Source organism: Oncorhynchus masou, chromosome 30 (genome assembly GCF_036934945.1).
Source record: "Oncorhynchus masou masou isolate Uvic2021 chromosome 30, UVic_Omas_1.1, whole genome shotgun sequence".
Taxonomy (NCBI): domain Eukaryota; kingdom Metazoa; phylum Chordata; class Actinopteri; order Salmoniformes; family Salmonidae; genus Oncorhynchus; species Oncorhynchus masou.
Window position 1 is genome coordinate 32,610,258 of NC_088241.1, and position 22,236 is coordinate 32,632,493.

The 22,236-nt window shown below is 41.9% G+C and overlaps 1 protein-coding gene across 1 annotated transcript in view; it reads left to right on the forward strand.

Annotated features, from left to right (window-relative positions):
• The first annotated feature begins 5,404 nt into the window (after positions 1–5,404).
• Positions 5,405–22,236, forward strand: part of LOC135522539 (transmembrane protein 108-like) — a 100,036-nt gene continuing 83,204 nt past the window's right edge. The window contains exon 1 of the mRNA XM_064948898.1: positions 5,405–5,500. The gene's annotated coding sequence lies outside the window, so the exon portion shown is untranslated. The remainder of the gene's footprint in view (positions 5,501–22,236) is intronic.

Consider the following 22,236-nt stretch of genomic DNA (forward strand, 5'->3'; position numbering starts at 1 on the left):
GTGCTGTTTGTAACTACCCAGGTAGGTTGACTGACAACCTGATCCAGGTTGCAGGCACTGGTTACAGTTTGAAGGGTTTTCCCGAGTGGGCAACAACCTCCCCCTTAACGTCAGTAAGACAAAGGAGCTGATCATTGACTACAGGAAACTATAGGACCGAGCATGCCCCCATTCCCATTGACAGGGCTGTAGTGGAGCGGGTAGAGAGCTTCCTCAGGGTCCACATGACCAAGGAATTAAGATGGTCCACACACACCCACACAGTCATGAAGAGGGCACGATAACCTCTTCTCCCTCAGGAGGCTGAAAAGATTTGGCATGGGCCATCAGATCCTCACCGCTTGGTATGGCAACTGCTTGGCATCCGACTGCAAGGCGCTACAGAGGGTAGTGCGTACGGCTCAGTACATTGTACCAAGATGACGTAGCAGTGAACACGTGTTTGTTTGTCCTCTCGTGTACTTTTGTATTTTTTGTATATACAGTGGGGCAAAAAAGTATTTAGTCAGCCACCAATTGTGCAAGTTCTCCCACTTAGAAAGATGAGAGTCCTGTAGTTTTCAGCATAGGTACACTGAAACTATGACAGACAAAATGAGAAAAAAAATCCAGAAAATCACATTGTAGGTTTTTTAATGATTTTATTTGCAAATTATCTGTCGGCCCCAACCGTGAACTCAGGCTCTGTGTGTAATTAATCCAGCCATTTTACCTGCTGTTGTTGTGTTAGCTGATTAGCTGTTGTGTTGTTGACTCACCTGTTGTTTTAGCAAGCTCTCCCAATCAACACCTGCGATTACTTTATGCCTCGCTGTGTGTCTCTCTCAAATGTCAATATGCCTTGTATACTGTTGTTCAGGTTAGTTATCATTGTTTTAGTTTACAATGGAGCCCCTAGTTCCACTCTTCATACGTCTGATACCTCCTTTGTCCCACCTCCCACACATGCGGTGACCTCACCCATTACAACCAGCATGTCCAGAGATACAACCTCTCATCATCAGCCAGTGCCTGGGCTTACCTCCGCTGTACCCACCCCACCATTCCCTGTCTGCGCATTATGCCCTGAATATATTCTACCACATCCAGAAATCTGCTCCTTTTATTCTTTGTCCCCAACGCTCTAGGCGACCAGTTTTGATAGCCTTTAGCCGCACCCTCATCCTACTCCTCCTCTGTTCCGCGGGTGATGTGGAGGTAAACCCAGGCCCTGCATGTCCCCAGGCACCCTCATTTGTTGACTTCTGTGATCGAAAAAGCCTTGGTTTCATGCATGTCAACATCAGAAGCCTCCTCCCTAAGTTTGTTTTACTCACTGCTTTAGCACACTCTGCCAACCTTGATGTCCTTGCTGTGTCTGAATCCTGGCTTTGGAAGGCCACCAAAAATTCTGAGATTTCCATACCCAACTATAACATTTTCCATCAAGATAGAACTGCCAAAGGGGGAGGAGTTGCAGTCTACTGCAGAGAGAGCCTGCAAAGTAATGTCATACTTTCCAGGTCCATACCCAAAAAGTTCGAACTTCTAATTTTAAAAATTAATCTCTCCAGAAATAAGTCTCTCACTGTTGCCGCCTGCTACCGACCCCCCTCAGCTCCCAGCTGTGCCCTGGACACCATTTGTGAATTGATCGTCCCCCATCTAGCTGCAGAGTTTATTTGGTTAGGTGACCTAAACTGGGATATGCATGCAGTCCTGCAATCTAAGCTCGATGCCCTCAATCTCCCACAAATCATCAAAGAACCCACCAGGTACAACCCTAAATCTGTAAACAAGGGCACCCTCAGACGTTATCCTGACCAACTGGCCTTCCAAATACACCTCCGCTGTCTTCAATCAGGATCTCAGCAATCACTGCCTCATTGCCTGTATCCGCTACGGGTCCGCAGTTAAACGACCACCCCTAATCACTGTCAAACGCTCCCTAAAACACTTCTGCGAGCAGGCCTTTCTAATTGACCTGGCCCGGGTATCCTGGAAGGATATTGACCTCATCCTGTCAGTTGAGGATGCCTGGTCATTCTTTAAAAGTAACTTCCTCACCATCTTAGATAAGCATGCTCCGTTCAAAATATGCAGAACTAAGAACAGATATAGCCCCTTGTTCACTCCAGACCTTACTGCCCTCGACCAGCACAAAAACATCCTGTGGCGGACTGCAATAGCATCGAATTGTCCCCACGATATGCAACTGTTCAGGGAAGTCAGGAACCAATACACGCAGTCAGTCAGGAAAGCAAAGGCCAGCTTCTTCAAGCAGAAATGTGCATCCTGTAGCTCTAACTCCAAAAAGTTCTGGGACACTGTAAAGTCCATAGAGAACAAGAGCACCTCCTCCCAGCTGCCCACTGCACTGAGGCTAGGTAACACGGTCACCACCGATAAATCCATGATAATCGAAAACTTCAACAAGCATTTCTCAACGGCTGGCCATGCCTTCCTCCTGGCTACTCCAACCTCGGCCTACAGCTCCGCCCCCCCGCAGCTACTCTCCCAAGCCTCCCCAGCTTCTCCTTTACCCAAATCCAGATAGCAGATGTTCTGAAAGAGCTGCAAAACCTGGACCCGTATAAATCAGCTGGGCTTGACAATCTGGACCATCTATTTCTGAAACTATCTGCCGTCATTGTCGCAACCCCTATTACCAGCCTGTTCAACCTCTCTTTCATATTGTTTGAGATCCCCAAGGACTGGAAAGCTGCTGCGGTCATCCCCCTCTTTAAAGGGGGAGACACCCTGGACCCAAACTGTTACAGACCTACAGTGCCTTGCGAAAGTATTCGGCCCCCTTGAACTTTGCGACCTTTTGCCACATTTCAAGCTTCAAACATAAATATATAAAAATGTATTTTTTTGTGAAGAATCAACAACAAGTGGGACACAATCATGAAGTGGAACGACATTTATTGGATATTTCAAACTTTTTTAACAAATCAAAAACCGAAAAATTGGGTGTGCAAAATTATTCAGCCCCTTTACTTTCAGTGCAGCAAACTCTCTCCAGAAGTTCAGTGAGGATCTCTGAATGATCCAATGTTGACCTAAATGACTAATGGTGATAAATACAATCTACCTGTGTGTAATCAAGTCTCCGTATAAATGCACATGGACTGTGATAGTCTCAGAGGTCCGTTAAAGCGCAGAGAGCATCATGAAGAACAAGGAACACACCAGGCAGGTCCGAGATACTGTTGTGAAGAAGTTTAAAGCCGGATTTGGATACAAAAAGATTTCCCAAGCTTTAAACATCCCAAGGAGCACTGTGCAAGCGATAATATTGAAATGGAAGGAGTATCAGACCACTGCAAATCTACCAAGACCTGGCCGTCCCTCTAAACTTTCAGCTCATACAAGGTGAAGACTGATCAGAGATGCAGCCAAGAGGCCGATGATCACTCTGGATGAACTGCAGAGATCTACAGCTGAGGTGGGAGACTCTGTCCATAGGACAACAATCAGTCGTATATTGCACAAATCTGGCCTTTATGGAAGAGTGGCAAGAAGAAAGCCATTTCTTAAAGATATCCATAAAAAGTGTTGTTTAAAGTTTGCCACAAGCCACCTGGGAGACACACCAAACATGTGGAAGAAGGTGCTCTGGTCAGATGAAACCAAAATTGAACTTTTTGGCAACAATGCAAAACGTTATGTTTGGCGTAAAAGCAACACAGCTCATAACCCTGAACACACCATCCCCACTGTCAAACATGGTGGTGGCAGCATCATGGTTTGGGCCTGCTTTTCTTCAGCAGGGACAGGGAAGATGGTTAAAATTGATGGGAAGATGGATGGAGCCAAATACAGGACCATTCTGGAAGAAAACCTGATGGAGTCTGCAAAAGACCTGAGACTGGGACGGAGATTTGTCTTCCAACAAGACAATGATCCAAAACATAAAGCAAAATCTACAATGGAATGGTTCAAAAATAAACATATCCAGGTGTTAGAATGGCCAAGTCAAAGTCCAGACCTGAATCCAATCGAGAATCTGTGGAAAGAACTGAAAACTGCTGTTCACAAATGCTCTTCATCCAACCTCACTGAGCTCGAGCTGTTTTGCAAGGAGGAATGGGAAAAAATTTCAGTCTCTCGATGTGCAAAACTGATAGACATACCCCAAGCGACTTACAGCTGTAATCGCAGCAAAAGGTGGCGCTACAAAGTATTAACTTAAGGGGGCTGAATAATTTTGCACGCCCAATTTTTCAGTTTTTGATTTGTTAAAAAAGTTTGGAATATCCAATAAATGTCGTTCCACTTCATGATTCTGTCCCACTTGTTGTTGATTCTTCACAAAAAAATACAGTTTTCAAATCAAATCAAATTTTTTATTTATTTGTCACACATACACATGGTTAGCAGATGTTAATGCGAGTGTAGCGAAATGCTTGTGCTTCTAGTTCCGACAATGCAGTAATAACCAACAAGTAATCTAACAAACAATTCCTAAACTACTGTCTTATACACAGTGTAAGGGGATAAAGAATATGTACATAAGGATATATGAATGAGTGATGGTACAGAGCAGCATAGGCAAGATACAGTAGATGGTATCGAGTACAGTATATACATATGAGATGAGTATGTAAACAAAGTGGCATAGTTAAAGTGGCTAGTGATACATGTATTACATAAGGATGCAGTCGATGATATAGAGTACAGTATATACGTATGCATATGAGCTGAATAATGTAGGGTAAGTAACATTATATAAGGTAGCATTGTTTAAAGTGGCTAGTGATATATTTACATCATTTCCCATCAATTCCCATTATTAAAGTGGCTGGAGTTGAGTCAGTGTCAGTGTGTTGGCAGCAGCCACTCAATGTTAGTGGTGACTGTTTAACAGTCTGATGGCCTGTTATATCTTCATGTTTGAAGCCTGAAATGTGGCAAAAGGTCGCAAAGTTCAAGGGGGCCGAATACTTTCGCAAGGCACTGTACATCACCACAAAGACTGGCCATATAGAGATTACATTTCTTCCTTCGCTTAGCAACGTCTTTCATCTGGACTGACAAGTGGAAGCAAGTCGACCAGACCTGCTGCTATGGCGACGACTCACAGGAGTGGAAAATCCTTTTTATCTTTACCTAACCAACAATATCCATCTGTGCCAGATGTCAGGATATTTCACAACAAGACATCTCAGATGACTCATGTTCTTCCGGAACCCGCTCGCACATTTTCCCGCTCGCCACACACTATAATAGACCTACAACTAAATGATTGCTTTGTTTTTGTTTTTGAGGGTTAAGTGTCTTATTTTAGTCTATGTGGATCCTCAAAATGTATTCCAAAATGATAAGCCTGTACCACATAGGCCTACTGTAAATCCTGTATTTTGATCTCTACTGGTCAGTGTTTCCAGTGTTAATGAATTTGGGTTTGTGTTTCAGTGTCCATGGGGCAACTCTGGGGGTTGGGTCCTTGTTGGCTGGTTTCATAGGGGAGTCTATCATGGTGGCCCTAGCTGCCTGCTATGTCTATCAAAAACAGGTGAAGTCCCATCCAGGTGTTAGAATGGCCAAGTCAAAGTCCAGACCTGAATCCAATCGAGAATCTGTGGAAAGAACTGAAAACTGCTGTTCACAAATGCTCTCCATCCAACCTCACTGAGCTCGAGCTGTTTTGCAAGGAGGAATGGGAAAAAATTTCAGTCTCTCGATGTGCAAACTGATAGAGACATACCCCAAGCAACTTACAGCTGTAATCGCAGCAAAAGGTGGCGCTACAAAGTATTAACTTAAGGGGGCTGAATAATTTTGCACGCCCAATTTTTCAGTTTTTGATTTGTTAAAAAAGTTAGAAATTTCCACTTAATGATTGTGTCCCACTTGTTGTTGATTCTTCACAAAAAAATACAGTTTTATATCTTTTTATGTTTGAAGCCTGAAATGTGGCAAAAGGTAGCAAAGTTCACGGGGGCCGAATACTTTCGCAAGGCACTGTATATCCATCCTGCCCTGCCTATCTAAGGTCTTCGAAAGACAAATCGACAAACAGGTCACTGACCATCTCGACTCCCACCGTACCTTCTCTGCTGTGCAATCTAGTTTCCAAGCCGGTCACGAGTGCACCTCAGCCACGCTCAAGGTACTAAACGATATCATAACCGCCATCGATAAAAGACAGTACTGTGCAGCCGTCTTCATCGACCTGGCCAAGGCTTTCAACTCTGTCAATCACCATATTCTTATCGGCAGACTCAGTAGCCTCGGTTTTTCTAATGACTGCCTTGCCTGGTTCACCAACTACTTTGCAGACAGAGTTCAGTGTGTCAAATCGGAGGGCATGTTGTCCGGTCCTCTGGCAGTCTCTATGGGGGTGCCACAGGGTTCAATTCTCGGGCCGACTCTTTTCTCTCTATATATCAATGATGTTGCTCTTGCTGTGGGCGATTCCCTGATCCACCTCTACGCAGACGACACCATTCTGTATACTTCCGGCCCGTCCTTGGACACTGTGCTATCTAACCTCCAAACGAGCTTCAATGCCATACAACACTCCTTCCATGGCCTCCAACTGCTCTTAAACGCTAGTAAAACCAAATGCATGCTTTTCAACCGTTCGCTGCCTGCACCCGCACGCCCAACTAGCATCACCACCCTGGATGGTTCCGACCTAGAATATGTGGGCATCTATAAGTACCTAGGTGTCTGGCTAGACTGTAAACTCTCCTTCCAGACTCCTATCAAACATCTCCAATCTAAAATCAAATCTAGAATCAGCTTTCTATTCTGCAACAAAGCCTCCTTCACTCACGCCGCCAAACTTACCCTAGTAAAACTGACTATCCTACCGACCCTCGACTTCGGCGATGTCATCTACAAAATAGCTTCTCAGCTACTCAGCAAACTGGATGCAGTTTATCACAGTGCCATCCGTTTTGTTACTAAAGCACCTTATGCCACCCACCACTGCGACCTGTATGCTCTAGTCGGCTGGCCCTCGCTACAGTGCCTTGCGAAAGTATTCGGCCCCCTTGAACTTTGCGTCCTTTTGCCACATTTCAGGCTTCAAACATAAAGATATAAAACTGTATTGTTTTTGTGAAGAATCAACAACAAGTGGGACACAATCATGAAGTGGAACGACATTTATTGGATATTTCAAACTTTTTTAACAAATCAAAAACTGAAAAATTGGGCGTGCAAAATTATTCAGCCACCTTAAGTTAATACTTTGTAGCGCCACCTTTTGCTGCGATTACAGCTGTAAGTCGCTTGGGGTATGTCTCTATCAGTTTTGCACATCGAGAGACGGAAATCTTTTCCCATTCCTCCTTGCAAAACAACTCGAGCTCAGTGAGGTTGGTTGGAGAGATTTTGTGAACAGCAGTTTTCAGTTCTTTCCACAGATTCTCGATTGGATTCAGGTCTGGACTTTGACTTGGCCATTCTAACACCTGGATATGTTTATTTTTGAACCATTCCATTGTAGATTTTGCTTTATGTTTTGGATCATTGTCTTGTTGGAAGACAAATCTCCGTCCCAGTCTCAGGTCTTTTGCAGACTCCATCAGGTTTTCTTCCAGAATGGTCCTGTATTTGGCTCCATCCATCTTCCCATCAATTTTAACCATCTTCCCTGTCCCTGCTGAAGAAAAGCAGGCCCAAACCATGATGCTGCCACCACCATTGTTTGACAGTGGGGATGGTGTGTTCAGGGTGATGAGCTGTGTTGCTTTTACGCCAAACATAACGTTTTGCATTGTTGCCAAAAAGTTCAATTTTGGTTTCATCTGACCAGTGCACCTTCTTCCACATGTTTGGTGTGTCTCCCAGGTGGCTTGTGGCAAACTTTAAACAAAAAAGTTTGAAATATCCAATAAATGTCGTTCCACTTCATGATTGTGTCCCACTTGTTGTTGATTCTTCACAAAAAAATACAGTTTTATATCTTTATGTTTGAAGCCTGAAATGTGGCAAAAGTTCGCAAAGTTCAAGGGGGCCGAATACTTTCGCAAGGCACTGTACATATTCGTCACCAGACCCACTAACTCCAGGTCATCTACAAGTCCATGCTAGGTGAAGCTCCACCTTATCTCAGTTCACTGGTCACGATGGCAACACCCACCCGTAGCACGCGCTCCAGCAGGTGTTTCTCACTGATCATCCCTAAAGCCAACACCTCATTTGGCCGCCTTTCCTTCCAGTTCTCTGCTGCCTGTGACTGGAACGAATTGCAAAAATCGCTGAAGTGGAGACTTTTTTCATCTCCCTCACCAACTTCAAACATCTGCTATCTGAGCAACTAACCGATCGCTGCAGCTGTACATAGTCTATCGGTAAATAGCCCACCCAATTTTACCTACCTCATCCCCATACTGTTTATATTTATTTACTTTTTTGTTCTTTTGCACACCAATATCTCGACCTGTACATGACCAACTGATCATTTATCACTCCAGTGTTAATCTGCAAAATTGTAATTATTCGCCTACCTCCTCGTGCTTTTTGCACACAATGTATATAGACTCTGTTTTTATCTACTGTGTTATTGACTTGTTCATTGTTTACTCCATGTGTAACTCTGTGTTGTTGTCTGTTCACACTGCTATGCTTTATCTTGGCCAGGTCGCAGTTGCAAATGAGAACTTGTTCTCAACTAGCCTACCTGGTTAAATAAAGGTAAAAAAAAAACGTAGTTAACTCGTGATTATGTGAAGATAAGTTTAATGCTAGCTAGCAACTTACCTTGGCTCCTTGCAGCCACAAGGTCCTTTTGACACTGGTGGTCAGCCTGCTACGCAGTTTCCTCGTGGATTGCAATGTTTATTTTATTTTTTATTTCACCTTTATTTAACCAGGTAGGCAAGTTGAGAACAAGTTCTCATTTACAATTGTGACTTGGCCAAGATAAAGCAAAGCAGTTTGACACATACAACGACACAGTTACACATGGAGTAAAACAAACATACAGCCAATTATACAGTAGAAACAAGTCTATATACGATGTGAGCAAATGAGGTGATAAGGGAGGTAAAGGCAAAAAAAGGCCATGGTGGCATGCTGGAATGGTAGATTAGCAGTGGAAGAATGTGCAAAGTAGAAATAAAAATAATGGGGTGCAAAGGAACAAAGTAAATAAAATAAAATGAATACAGTAGGGAAAGAGGTAGTTGTTTGGGCTAAATTATAGGTGGGCTATGTACAGGTGCAGTAATCTGTGAGCTGCTCTGACAGCTGGTGCTTAAACTATTGAGGGAGATAAGTGTTTCCAGTTTCAGTGATTTTTGTAGTTCGTTCCAGTCATTGGCAGCAGAGAACTGGAAGGAGAGGCGGGCAAAGAAAGAATTGGTTTTGGAGGATGACCAGAGAGATATACCTGCTGGAGCGCGTGCCACAGATATATATATATCCCATTTAGCAGACGCTTTTGTCCAAAGCGACTTACAAGTCGGCTGGGGCCACTACTTTTACATATGGGTGGTCCCAGTGGGAATCGAACCCACGACGCTTGGCGTTGCAAGCGCCATGCTCTACCGACTGAGCCACACTGAGCCACACAGATGGGTGATGCTATGGTGACCAGCGAGCTGAGATAACATACATTTACATTTAAGTCATTTGGCAGACGCTCTTATCCAGAGCGACTTAAAAATTGGTGAATTCACCTTATGACATCCAGTGGAACAGCCACTTTACAATGGTGCATCTAAATCATTTAAGGGGGGGTGAGAATGGGGGACTTTACCTAGCAGGGTCTTGTAGATGACATGGAGCCAGTGGGTTTGGCGATGAGTATGAAGCGAGGACCAGCCAACGAGAGCGTACAGGTCGCAATGGTGGGTAGTATATGGGGCTATGTTGACAAAACGGATGGCACTGCATCCAATTTATTGAATAGGGTACTGGAGGCTATTTTGTAAAACATATCGCCAAAGTCGAAGATTGGTAGGATGGTCAGTTTTACAAGGGTATGTTTGGCAGCAAGAGTGAAGGATGCTTTGTTGCAAAATAGGAAGCCAATTCTAGATTTAACTTTGGATTGGAGATGTTTGATGTGGCCCTGGAAGGAGAGTTTACAGTCTAACGAGACACCTAGGTATTTGTAGTTGTCCACGTATTCTAAGTCAGAGCCGTCCTGAGTAGTGATGTTGGGCAGGCGGGCTGGTGCAGGCAGGGATTGGTTGAAGAGCATGCATTTAGTTTTACTTGTATTTAAGAGCAATGGAGGCCACAGAAGGAGAGTTGTATGGCATTGAAGCTTCCCAGGAGTGTGTCCAAAGAAGGGCCAGAAGTATACAGAATGGTGTCGTCTGCGTAGAGGTGGACCAGAGACTCACCAGAGACTCATGTAATCGGCACCCAAAAAGGATGATTACCAATTGTTATGAAAACTTGAAATCAGCCCTAATTAATCGGCATGGCCGATTAATCGGTCGACCTCTAGTTATAACATCTACCGAAAAGACAAATGCAATGGGGGCGGTGTTGCGGTCTATATTCAGAACCACATTCCTGTAAAGCTTAGAGATGATCTAATGTTAAATACTTTTTAAGTAATATGGCTACAGGTTAATCTGCCTCACCTAAAGATCATTCTTGTGGGAAGCTGCTATAGACCACCAAGTGCTAACAGTCAGTATCTGGATAATTTGTGTGAAATGCTTGATAATGTATCATTATCAACAAGGAAGTATATTTTCTGGGTGAGTAGGATATTCCTACTGGCCAAACCATCCCTAACCCGGACGATGCTAGGCCAATTGTGCGTTACCCCACGGACCTCCCGGGCGCGACAGAGCCTGGGCGCGAACCCAGTCTCTCTGGTGGCACAGCTAGTAATGCAGTGCCCTAGACCACCCGGGAGGCCCAAGGTAAGAGGTTTTAGGTTGTAGTTAATATAGGATTTATAGGACTATTTCTCTTTATACCATTTGTATTTCATATACCTTTGACTATTGGATGTTCTTATAGGCACTATAGTATTGCCAGTGTAACAGTATAGCTTCCGTTCCTCTCCTCGCCCCCACCGCAAATGCGCTTTTGTTAATTCATCCCCCATCGATTATATGCAACGCAGGACACGCTAGATAAACTAGTAATATCATCAACCATGTGTAGTTATAACTAGTGATTATGATTGGTTGATTGTTTTTTATAAGATAAGTTTAATGCTAGCTAGCAATATACCTTGACTTCTACTGCATTCACGTAACAGGCAGTCTCCTTGTGGAGTGCAATGAGAGGCAGGTCGTTATTGCGTTGGACTTGTTAACTGTAAGGTTCCCCCGAGCTGACAAGGTGAAAATATGTCGTTCTGCCCCTGAACAAGGCAGTTAAAACACCGTTCCTAGGCCGTCACTGAAAATAAGAATGTGTTCTTAACTGACTTGCCTAGTTAAATAAAGGTATAAAATAAAATAAAAATGGGTGCCCAAAAATACCGATTTCAGATTGTTATGAAAATTTGAAATCGGCCCTAATTAATCGGCCATTCCGATTAATTGGTCGACCTTTACTTTATAGGCATATCATGTTATGCCTGTAAAGGCATCTGTGTGTAGCTGGTGAGGTGAGTCAGGCGCAGGACAGCAGATATGAGTAATAAAATAATTTCAAACATAACACGAAATATACACGACCACACAATACAGACCACAGTACAAAAAAACAATCACTCACAAATACAACATGTAGAACAGGGGGTTAAATAATAAACAAGTAATTGAATAAGTGAAGCCAGGTGTGATAAGACAGAAACAGAACAAATGGAAAATGAAAAATGGATCGCGGTGGCTAGAAAGCCGGTGACATCGAACGCCGCCCGTACAAGGAGACGGACCGACTTCGGCGGAAGTCGTGACAATGCCATTTGCCCATAAGATCCGATTAGTGCTGTTTGTGTTCGGATTCGATTATAAGAAAATAATCACGGTTTTAGATCACGGTTTCAACTTAAAAAATAAATATTAAATGCATTATGAAATAATGACATTACAAGGATTTTAGAGATTTTTAATGGAAATTACAAACACAAAAATAGTGATTGCCAAAACAAATAATTTTCAAAACATTGAAAATATTCCATTGTCTCTGTCAGGTCCACATTGGATAGAGATCAATGGGAATTTAATGAAATCATTTATTTGATTACTTTATTATTTTGTATTCCTTAAAAGTAATCTCATTTTTGCTCAGGTAATAGCAGTCAGCAAGCCAGTTAAATATTTGCTCCTCATACTGTGTCTTTAGTCATCCTATTTAGCTAGCCTGCCTAAGTATACTGCAAATCTGTCTGACAATCATATTTACTAGTTCTTCAAAGTAGATGAGGCGTACTTTCGCAAACTGTCTCTGTCCCTCGTCGTTGTGTTGTGTGCGATCTGTGTGTATCTAACCTATCGTAGCAGGCGTAAAACTGTATCTGTCCAGAGATCTGTATATAATGATGCGATGCTCATGTCCACCCGAACAATGAGACTTGTTGTCCCAAAGGTGGGAAGGCAGGCGTTTAGGTCCAAAACAAGCTAATCGAAACACATTGGGATTATTTTGGGCAGATTTTATCAAGAGTGAAACCTCTCGCTTTGCCTCTTCCTCTCTGACCCGTGTCCCAGCTGGAAAAAACTTCCACAATGGATTATGATCATTGTAGTTAATTACCACGTTTCTAGGCTGAATAGTTCTTGAGTTGATTTCTCTTGTGAATTATTAGATTTCCCTCTAGAGAAACTAAATGGAATTGAACCGACTTCGGTCAATTAGTTTAATAACCCCCCCAAAAACGAAATGTTGGTTAATCGTTCTGCACTAGAGCCCATTCAATTTAGACATCTAAAATACATTAGAACCACACATATCCACATCCTATCATGCAAATTATTTGGGATTAACAAATGACACGGTTTGATGTATTGGGCTACTAAATCTCTAATAAAGCTCAGTACAGCTTTTCAATGGAAAACTATGCAACTCATTACCGAAACCTGTATTTTCCTCACCAAACCTGCTTATCATTACCGTTTCTTCAAGTGTAGTCACAAAAATCATCATGCGCTATGATGAAAGACAGGACAGCCACAGGAAAGGAAGACCCAGCGTTACCTCCCCTGCAGAGGGTAAATTAGAGTTAACTGCACCTCAGATTGCAGCCCAAATAAATGCTTCACGGAGTTGAAGTAACAGACACAGCTCAACATCAACTGTTCAGAGGAGACTGCATGAATCAGGCCTTCATGGTTGATTTGCTGCAAAGAAACCACTACTAAAGGACACTAATAAAAAGAAAAGACTTGCTTGGGCCAAGAAACACAAGCATTGGACATTAGACCGGTGGAAATCTGTCCTTTGGTCTGAGTCCCAACCGCCTTGTCTTTGTGAGACCCAGAGTAGGTGAGCGGATGATCTCCGCATGTGTGGTTCCCACCATAAAGCATGGAAGAAGACATGATGGTGTGGGGGGGTATTTAGAATTCAAGGCACGCTTAACCAGCATGGCTAACACAGCATTTCTTCAGTGATAAACCATCCAATCTGGTTTGCGCTTAGTGGGATTATCATATATTTTTCAACAGGACAATGACCCAACACACCTCCAAGCTGTGTAAGGGGTATTTGACCAAGAAGGAGACTGATGAGTGCTGCATCAGATGACCTGGCCTCCACAATCACCTGAACTCAACCCAATTGATATGGTTTGGGATGAGTCGAACCGCAGAGTGAACGAACAGCAGCTAACAAGTGCTCAGCATATGTGGGAACTCCTGTTGGGAAATAATTCCTCATGAAGCTGGTTGAGAGAATGCCACGAGTGTGCAAAGCTGTCATCAAGGTAAAGGGTGGCTACTTTGAAAAATCTAAAATATATGTTTTGATTTGTTTCAATAAAAACTCTGTGTTTCATGTTTTTTTTGTGTTTGATGGTTTTCATGTCTTCACTTATTATTCTACAATGTAGAAAATAGTAAAAAATAAAGAAATACCTTGAATGAGTAGGTGTCCAAACTTTTGACTGGTACTGTATATAACACACGTAATTTTGACAAAAAAACTAGATTCAGGAAAGGTTGTGTTGCTGTAATGAGAAATTACTAAATATGTTTTTATAATTTACCTTTAAACATTTGTTTTCAGAGTTGTTTAACTCATGCCTTTTTTCTTTAGGGGATAAATGTTAACATTTTGCAATTGATTTCTAAACTTTTTGTGACTTTGAAAAATGTTTGCATTTATGAGAATATTTGTTGTTGTTGGAAATTGTGGTAAAATGCATAATATCTGATAAACATAATAATTATTTAATAGATAAATACTGATCATAATCTTAGTGATCCAAGAGGAATTATGGTGGATTTATTTTTCACATTTTTTGTAATGTATCAGTTTTGTGAAAAACACCTGGGGTTACCCTTTGTAATCCTGATAGTTTGCAAGCAAGCCCTGTTACATCTAACGAGCATCCAAGAAGTTGTAGTAGGATTCGGTCTTAGTCCTGTATTTTCGCTTTACCTGTTTGATGATTCATTGGAGGGCGTAGCAGGGTTTCTTATATGGGTCCAGGTTAGTGTCCCGTTCCTTGAAAGCAGTAGCTCGAGCCTTCAGCTCAATTCGGATGTTGCCTGTAGTAATCCATGACTTCTGGTTGGGATATGTGCGTACGGTCACTGTGGGGACAACGTTGTCGATGCACTCATTAATGAAGCCAGTGACTGATGTGGTAAACATATTCCAGTCTGCTAGCGAAACAGTCCTGTAGTTTAGCATCCGCTTCATCAGACCACTTCCGAATTGAGCATGTCACTGGTATTTCCTGTTAGAGTTTTTGCTTGTAAGCAGGAATCAGGAGGATAGAGTTATGGTCAGGCCAAATGGTCAGGCCAAATGGTCAGGCCAAATGGATGGCGAGGCAGAGCTTTGTATGCATCTTTGTGTATGGAGTAAAGGTGACCTAAAGTTTTTTTCCCCCTCTAGTTGCACATGTGACATGCTGGTAGAAATTAGGTAAAACAGATTTCACTTTTCCTGCATCACAATCACTGGCCACTAGGAACATTTTCTTGTTGGCTTTATGATTGTGGTCTTAGTGCCAGCATCAGTTTGTGGTGGTAAATAGACAGCTATGAAAAATATAGGTAAACTCTCTTGGTAAATGTTAACATTGTTATGTTAGCATTTACATGTTGTTAACAAAGGGAGACACACCCCCGCCCTTGAGTTCATGAGACACAGCCGTTATGTCCTGTCGATGCGGTAGAAAAACCAGCTAGATTTGATTAACCATGTCCTCGTTCAGCCACAACTCCGTGAAGCATAGGGTATTACAGTTCTTCAGGTCCTGTTGATAGGATAGTCCGAACGGAGCTCGTCCAGTTTGTTCTTGTACATTCACAAATAGAACAGAGGGTAGAGGTGGTTTATTTACTCGTCACTGTAGTTTTATCAGGTTGCCCCTACGTCGGCCTATATGTCGCCATCTTTTCCTCTATCGAGTGTCTGGGATTAGGGACTGGTCCCGGGTGAACTGAGTCGTTGAAGTAGAATTCTTCATCCAATTCATGGTTAGTGATCGCTTTTCTGATGTCCAGATTTCACTCATAGGAAACGATGGCGTTAACATGTACAAAAATAGTTCTGGTCACTTCAAAAGGCACTGATGTTGGGTCATGTAATACTGATCCAGGTTGTTCAAGATAAAGACCAAATGCTGTCATTGTTTACCTATAAGAATGTGCGAATAGGGTGACTCCCCTAGCAGGTCTCAATTCCCAGCACCAATGACAAAAACCCTAACCGTTGTCCAAATAAGGGATATCTCTAGGGCATGATGAGCTTATTGGGTGAGTACAGTTAGGCCCTGTCCAGAAGAAACCCTAACCCCACTTCCCTAGGCAATTGTGTACATCTGAAACAATTTGATAGGACTATATGCAATAGGGTGAATGCACTTTGAAGTAAATCTCACCTCTGTGTTAAAAGTACACTGAAGAAAATATTGTATTGATCAAAGTGATTCAAGAGTATCATTAAAACAGGTTAATATGCCCCACCTGAAAATAAAGGAGAGCCGCACACTCTTGGAGTTCAGATGCAGAAATGTAATGTCCAACGTTTTGACAGCCAAGCTGTCTTCATCAGAGTAGTATAATGATGCCCCACCAACATTAGAGAATTATACAAAAAGCCCATAAATCAGCGTTACACATACTTGGTCCTCGGGACCCAAAGGGGTGCACATTTTGTTTTTTGCCCCAACACTACACAGCTGATTCAAATTATCAAAGCTTGATGATTAGTTGATTATTTGAATCAGCTGTGTAGTGCTAGGATAAAAAATAGAGGTCAACCGATTAATCGGAATAGCTGATTAATTAGTGACGATTTGAAGTTTACATAACAATCGGACATTTTTGGACGTCGATTATATTGCAATCCACGAGGAGACTGCGTGGCAGGCTGAACACCTGTTACGCGAGTGCAGGCAGCAAGGAGGCATGGTAAGTAGCTAACTAGCATAAAAATGTTCTTTATAAAAAACAATCAATCTTAACATAATCACTAGTTAACTACACATGATTGATGATATTACTAGTTTAACTAGCTTGTCTGTGAAGACCATTTCTTCCTAACAAAGACCGCAAATAATTTGCCAGAATTTTGCATAATTATGACATAACATTGAAGGTTGTGCAATGTAACAGCAATATTTAGACTTGGGGATGCCACCCGTTCGATAAAATACGGACGTTCGGTATTTCAATGAAAGAATAAACATTTTGTTTTCAAAATGATAGTTTCCGGATTTGACCACATTAATGACCAAAGGCTCGTATTTCCGTGTGTTATGATATTATAATTAAGTCTATGATTTGATATTTGATAGAGCAGTCTGAGTGGTGGTAGGCAGCAGCAGGCTCGTAAGCATTCATTCAAACCTCACTTTCCTCCATTTGCCAGCAGCTTTTCGCAATGCTCGAACCACAGCGCTGTTTATGACTTCAAGACTATCAACTCGCGAGATTAGGCTGTCAGTACTATAGTGCCTATAAGAACATGCAATAGTCAAAGGTCTATGAAATACAAATGGTGTAGAGAGAAATAGTCCTATAATAACTACAACCTAAAACTTCTTAACTGGGAATATTGAAGAACTGGGAATATTGAACCACCAGCTTTCATATGTTCTCATGTTCTGAGCAAGGAACTTAAACATTAGCTCTTTTACATGGCACATATTGCACTTTTACTTTCTACACTGTTTTTTGCATTATTTAAACCAAATTGAACATGTTTCATTATTTATTTGAGACGAAATTGATTTAAATTCTGTAATATATTAAGTTAAAATAAAAGTGTTCATTCAGTATTGTTGTAACTGTCATTATTACAAATATATATATATACACACACACACAGTGTGGCAAAAAAGTATTTAGTCAGCCACCAATTGTGCAAGTTCGTGCAAGTTTGCCCACTTAAACTTTTTAATGAATTTATTTGCAAATTATGGTGGAAAATAAGTATTTGGTCAATAACAAAAGTTTATCTCAATACTTTGTTATATACCCTTTGTTGGCAATGACAGAGGTCAAATTTTTTCTGTAAGTCTTCACAAGGTTTTCACACACTGTTGCTGGTATTTTGGCCCATTCCTCCATGCAGATCTCCTCTAGAGCAGTGATGTTTTGGGGATGTTGCTGGGCATCACGGACTTTCAACTCCCTCCAAAGATCTTCTATGGGTTTGAGATCTGGAAACTGGCTCGGCCACTCCAGGACCTTGAAATGCTTCTTACGAAGCCACTCCTTCGTTGCCCGGGCAGTGTGTTTGGGATCATTGCCATGCTGAAAGACCCAGCCACGTTTCATCTTCAATGCCCTTGCTGATCGAAGGAGGTATTCACTGAAAATCTCACGATACATGGCCCCATTCATTCTTTCCTTTACACGGATCAGTCGTCCTGGTCCCTTTGCAGAAAAACAGCCCCAAAGCATGATGTTTCCACCCCCATGTTTCACAGTAGGTATGGTGTTCTTTGGATGCAACTCAGCATTCTTTGTCCTCCAAACACGACGAGTTGAGTTTTTACCCAAAAGTTATATTTTGGTTTCATCTGACCATATGACATTCTCCCAATCTTCTTCTGGATCATCCAAATGCTCTCTAGCAAACTTCAGACGGGCCTGGACATGTACTGGCTTAAGCAGGGGGACACGTCTGGCACTGCAGGATTTGAGTCCCTGGCGGCGTAGTGTGTTTCTGATGGTAGGCTTTGTTACTTTGGTCCCAGCTCTCTGCAGGTCATTCACTAGGTCCCCCCGTGTGGTTCTGGGATTTTTGCTCACCGTTCTTGTGATCATTTTGACCCCACGGGGTGAGATCTTGCGTGGAGCCCCAGATCGAGGGAGATTATCAGTGGTCTTGTATGTCTTCCATTTCCTAACAATTGCTCCCACAGTTGATTTCTTCAAACCAAGCTGCTTACCTATTGCAGATTCAGTCTTCCCAGCCTGGTGCAGGTCTACAATTTTGTTTCTGGTGTCCTTTGACAGCTCTTTGGTCTTGGCCATAGTGGATTTGGAGTGTGACTTTGAGGTTGTGGATAGGTGTCTTTTATACTGATAACAAGTTCAAACAGGTGTCATTAATACAGCTAACAAGTGGAGGACAGGAGCCTCTTAAAGAAGAAGTTACAGGTCTGTGAGAGCCAGAAATCTTGCTTGTTTGTAGGTGACCAAATACTTATTTTCCACCATAATTTGCAAATAAATTCATAAAAAAATCCTACACTGATTTTCTGGATTTTTTTCTTCTCATTTTGTCTGTCATAGTTAAAGTGTACCTATGATGAAAATTACAGGCCTCATCTTTTTAAGTGGGAGAACTTTACCCCACTGTATATATATATATATATATATAAAAATCATCCGATTTAATCAGTATTGGCTTTTTTTGGTCCTCCAATTATCGGTATTGGCCTTGAAAAATCATAATTGTGCCACCGACTCTGGGTTCGCGCCCAGGCTCTGTCGTAACCGGCCGCGACCGGGAGGTATGTGGGGCGACGCACAATTGGCCTAGTGTCATCTGGGTTAGGGAGGGTTTGGCCGGTAGGGATATCCTTGTCTGATCGCGCACCAGCAACTCCTGTGGCGGGCCGGGCGCAGTGCACGCTAACCAAGGTTGCTATATGCACAGTGTTTCCTCCGACACATTGGTGCGCCTGGCTTCCGGGTTGGATGCACGCTGTGTTAAGAAGCAGTGCGGCTTGGTTGGGTTGTGTATCGGAGGACGCATGACTTTCAATCTTCGTCTCTCCCAAGCCCGTAAGGGATTAGACAAGATGATAGCTACTAGCATTTGGATGCCACGAAATCGGGGAGAAAAAGGGCAAAAAATAAATAAAAGAAAAATCATAATTGGTTGACCTCTAATAAAAACCAAATTGTACACCCCTTGGGGTCCCGAGGACCGAGTTTGGGAAACCCTGCCTTAAATTGTTGACATAGATAAATCAAATCAATAGTCAAATTAACTGATAAACTGACACAGACATGGTGGCGTAGCTGCCGTGAGCTAAGAGGGTGTGAGTAAAAATCCTAGGTGAGGACATGTTGAATAATAATTACTGTATAAATGAACATGCATAATGTATGCATGTATGTCTTAAGTGCACCAAATATGTAAGTTGAAAACAGTGTGTGTGTGTGTGTGTGTGTTGTTTTGGGGTACTTTTTAACCCTTTTTCTCCCCAATTTCGTAATATCCAATTGGTAGTTAGTCTTGTCCCATCTGTACCCGATTACCCAAGATTGGGTCCAGATCCAGAATTCTAGATAATGTCACGGGTCTGGGTCAGATCTAATAAGATGGTCTCTGGTATGTGTAATTTTTGGTTGCCTCATGCTGTATGTCTTTACAGAGGCCTTGTGAAAGAGGGCATTAGTCCATGAGACTGGTTTTGAGAGGACACACACTTTGAGATAATGACAATTGCCATGTGTATGTCTAAACTGTAGTTCTTCACTGATCCACCTGTACACGAATACCCAAGACCCGATCGGGGACCCGAGTGGGTTCGGATACAGTATTCTAAATAATGTCACCGTTCTGGCTCGGATCTGGTCTGGGGTATTGTTATTTTAACTGACTTGTCCGGAAGGGCCAATATACTGTACGAGCCTGACTGCTTCAGTAGAGAGAGAGAGCGAGAGAAAGAAATGTTGTAATTTATGCTGCTGCTCTTGCGTTTCACAAGAATGGTGTGTGTAGCTTGTTGTTGGCCAATCATAAATCCTCAAAGTGGCAATAGGCTACAGTCATTAAGTTAAGAGATACTGTATCTAATCAATGGAAGACGGAATTAAAATTACGGAGTTAAAAATTAAAGGAAAAGGATAAGCTACAACAACCATCAGGTAGGCTGCTACTTTATATTCTGAATAGAGTTGTTGCTATTTGTAACTGTAAGATGAGAAAGTTCATGCACTGCAGCCTCAATTAGCCTATCTAGCAAATGTTAGCTTAACAAGCTTTTCCCGGTTTGTTGTAGGCACTACGTATTCATATCTTGACTATTTGATGATAAATAACCTAGCTATGGCAGCTATTACTCTACGATGGCGTGAGTCGGCTTGGATGTTTGCCGACTCACGGCTTGGATGTTTGCTGTCTCTCCCTCCATCATTCCTGGGGACCCTCGGGCGACGTACTGACAACTGATGCACAAAAATGTTCTTACAACGTTCTCATGAAACGTGTCTAGAATATTTAATATATTATATTCTGAGAACATGGCATTCGGAAGTATTCAGGCCCCTTGACTTTTTCCACATTTTGTTACGTTACAGCCTTATTCTAAAATTGATTAAATAAATCTAATCTGAGCCATCTACACACAATACCCCATAATGACAAAGCGAAAACAGATTTTTTTGAAATATTTGCCAAATGTATTACAAAAAAAAGTATTCAGACCCTTTGCTATGTGACTTGAAATTGAGCTCAGGTGTATCCTGTTTCCATTGATCATCCTTAAGATATTTATACAAATTGTTTGGAGTCCACCTATGGTAAATTCAGTTGATTGAATATTTGTAAAGGCAAACACCTGTCTATATATGGTCCCACAGTTCACAGTGCACGTCAGAGCAAAAACATAGCCATGAGATCGAAGGAATTGTCCGTAGAGCTCCAAGACTGGATTGTGTTGAGGCACAGATCTGGGGAAAGGTACCAGAACATTTCTGCAGCATTGAAGGTCCCCAAGAACACAATGGCCTCCATCATTCTTAAATGGAAGAACATCTCTGGCGAGATCTGAAAATAGCTGTGCAGCAACACTCCCCATACAACCTGACAAAGCTTGAGAGGATCTGCCAAGAATAATGGGAGAAACTCCCCAAATACAGGTGTGCCAAGCTTGTAGCATCATACTGAAGAAGACTCTAGGCTGTAATCGCTGCCAAAGGTGCTTCAATAAAGTACTGAGTAAAGAGTCTGAATACTTATGTAAATGTGATGTTTCTGTTAAAAACATTTGTATAAATTAGCAAGAATTTCAAAAAACTTGTTTTTTCTTTCTTTGTCGTTGTGGGGTATTGTGTGTAGATTGACAAGGGGAAAAAACGATTTAATCAATTTGAATAAGGCTTTAACCTAACAACATATGGAAAAGGTCAAGGGGTCTGAATAATTTCCGAAGGCACTGTATATGTTTGGCTAGGAGGACAAACCCTTTGCCAGGGTCACTGGAGGTAAATTAGAAGATAGAGAAGAATGAAAGCACTGAGATTTTACAGTGCTCGCAGGTATAGCCTATATATCCTGAGCCAAAAAGCTCTTCAGTAGAGACCGATAGCAAAAGGATGAGAGAGATGGTCTTCAGAAGGCTGGTTTTAGAAGAAGGCTGTTTATAAAACCCAGTGTCTTCTGTTTAAATGGTAAGAATTATTGACTGTTCTCATGTTTTTCCTCTAATTGTATGTCTGTAACTGACATTTCACTTTTAATCACTGAATTAGCCACCTCTGCAAGTACAGTGGGGCAAAAAGTATTTAGTCAGCCACTAATTGTGTAAGTTCTCCCACTTAAAAAGATGAGAGGCCTGTAATTTTCATCATAGGTACACTTCAACTATGACAGACAAAATGAGAAAAAAAAATTCCAGAAAATCACATTGTAGGATTTTTTTATGGATTTATTTGCAAATTATGGTGGAAAATAAGTATTTGGTCAATAACAAAAGTTTATCTCAATACTTTGTTATTTACCCTTTGTTGGCAATGA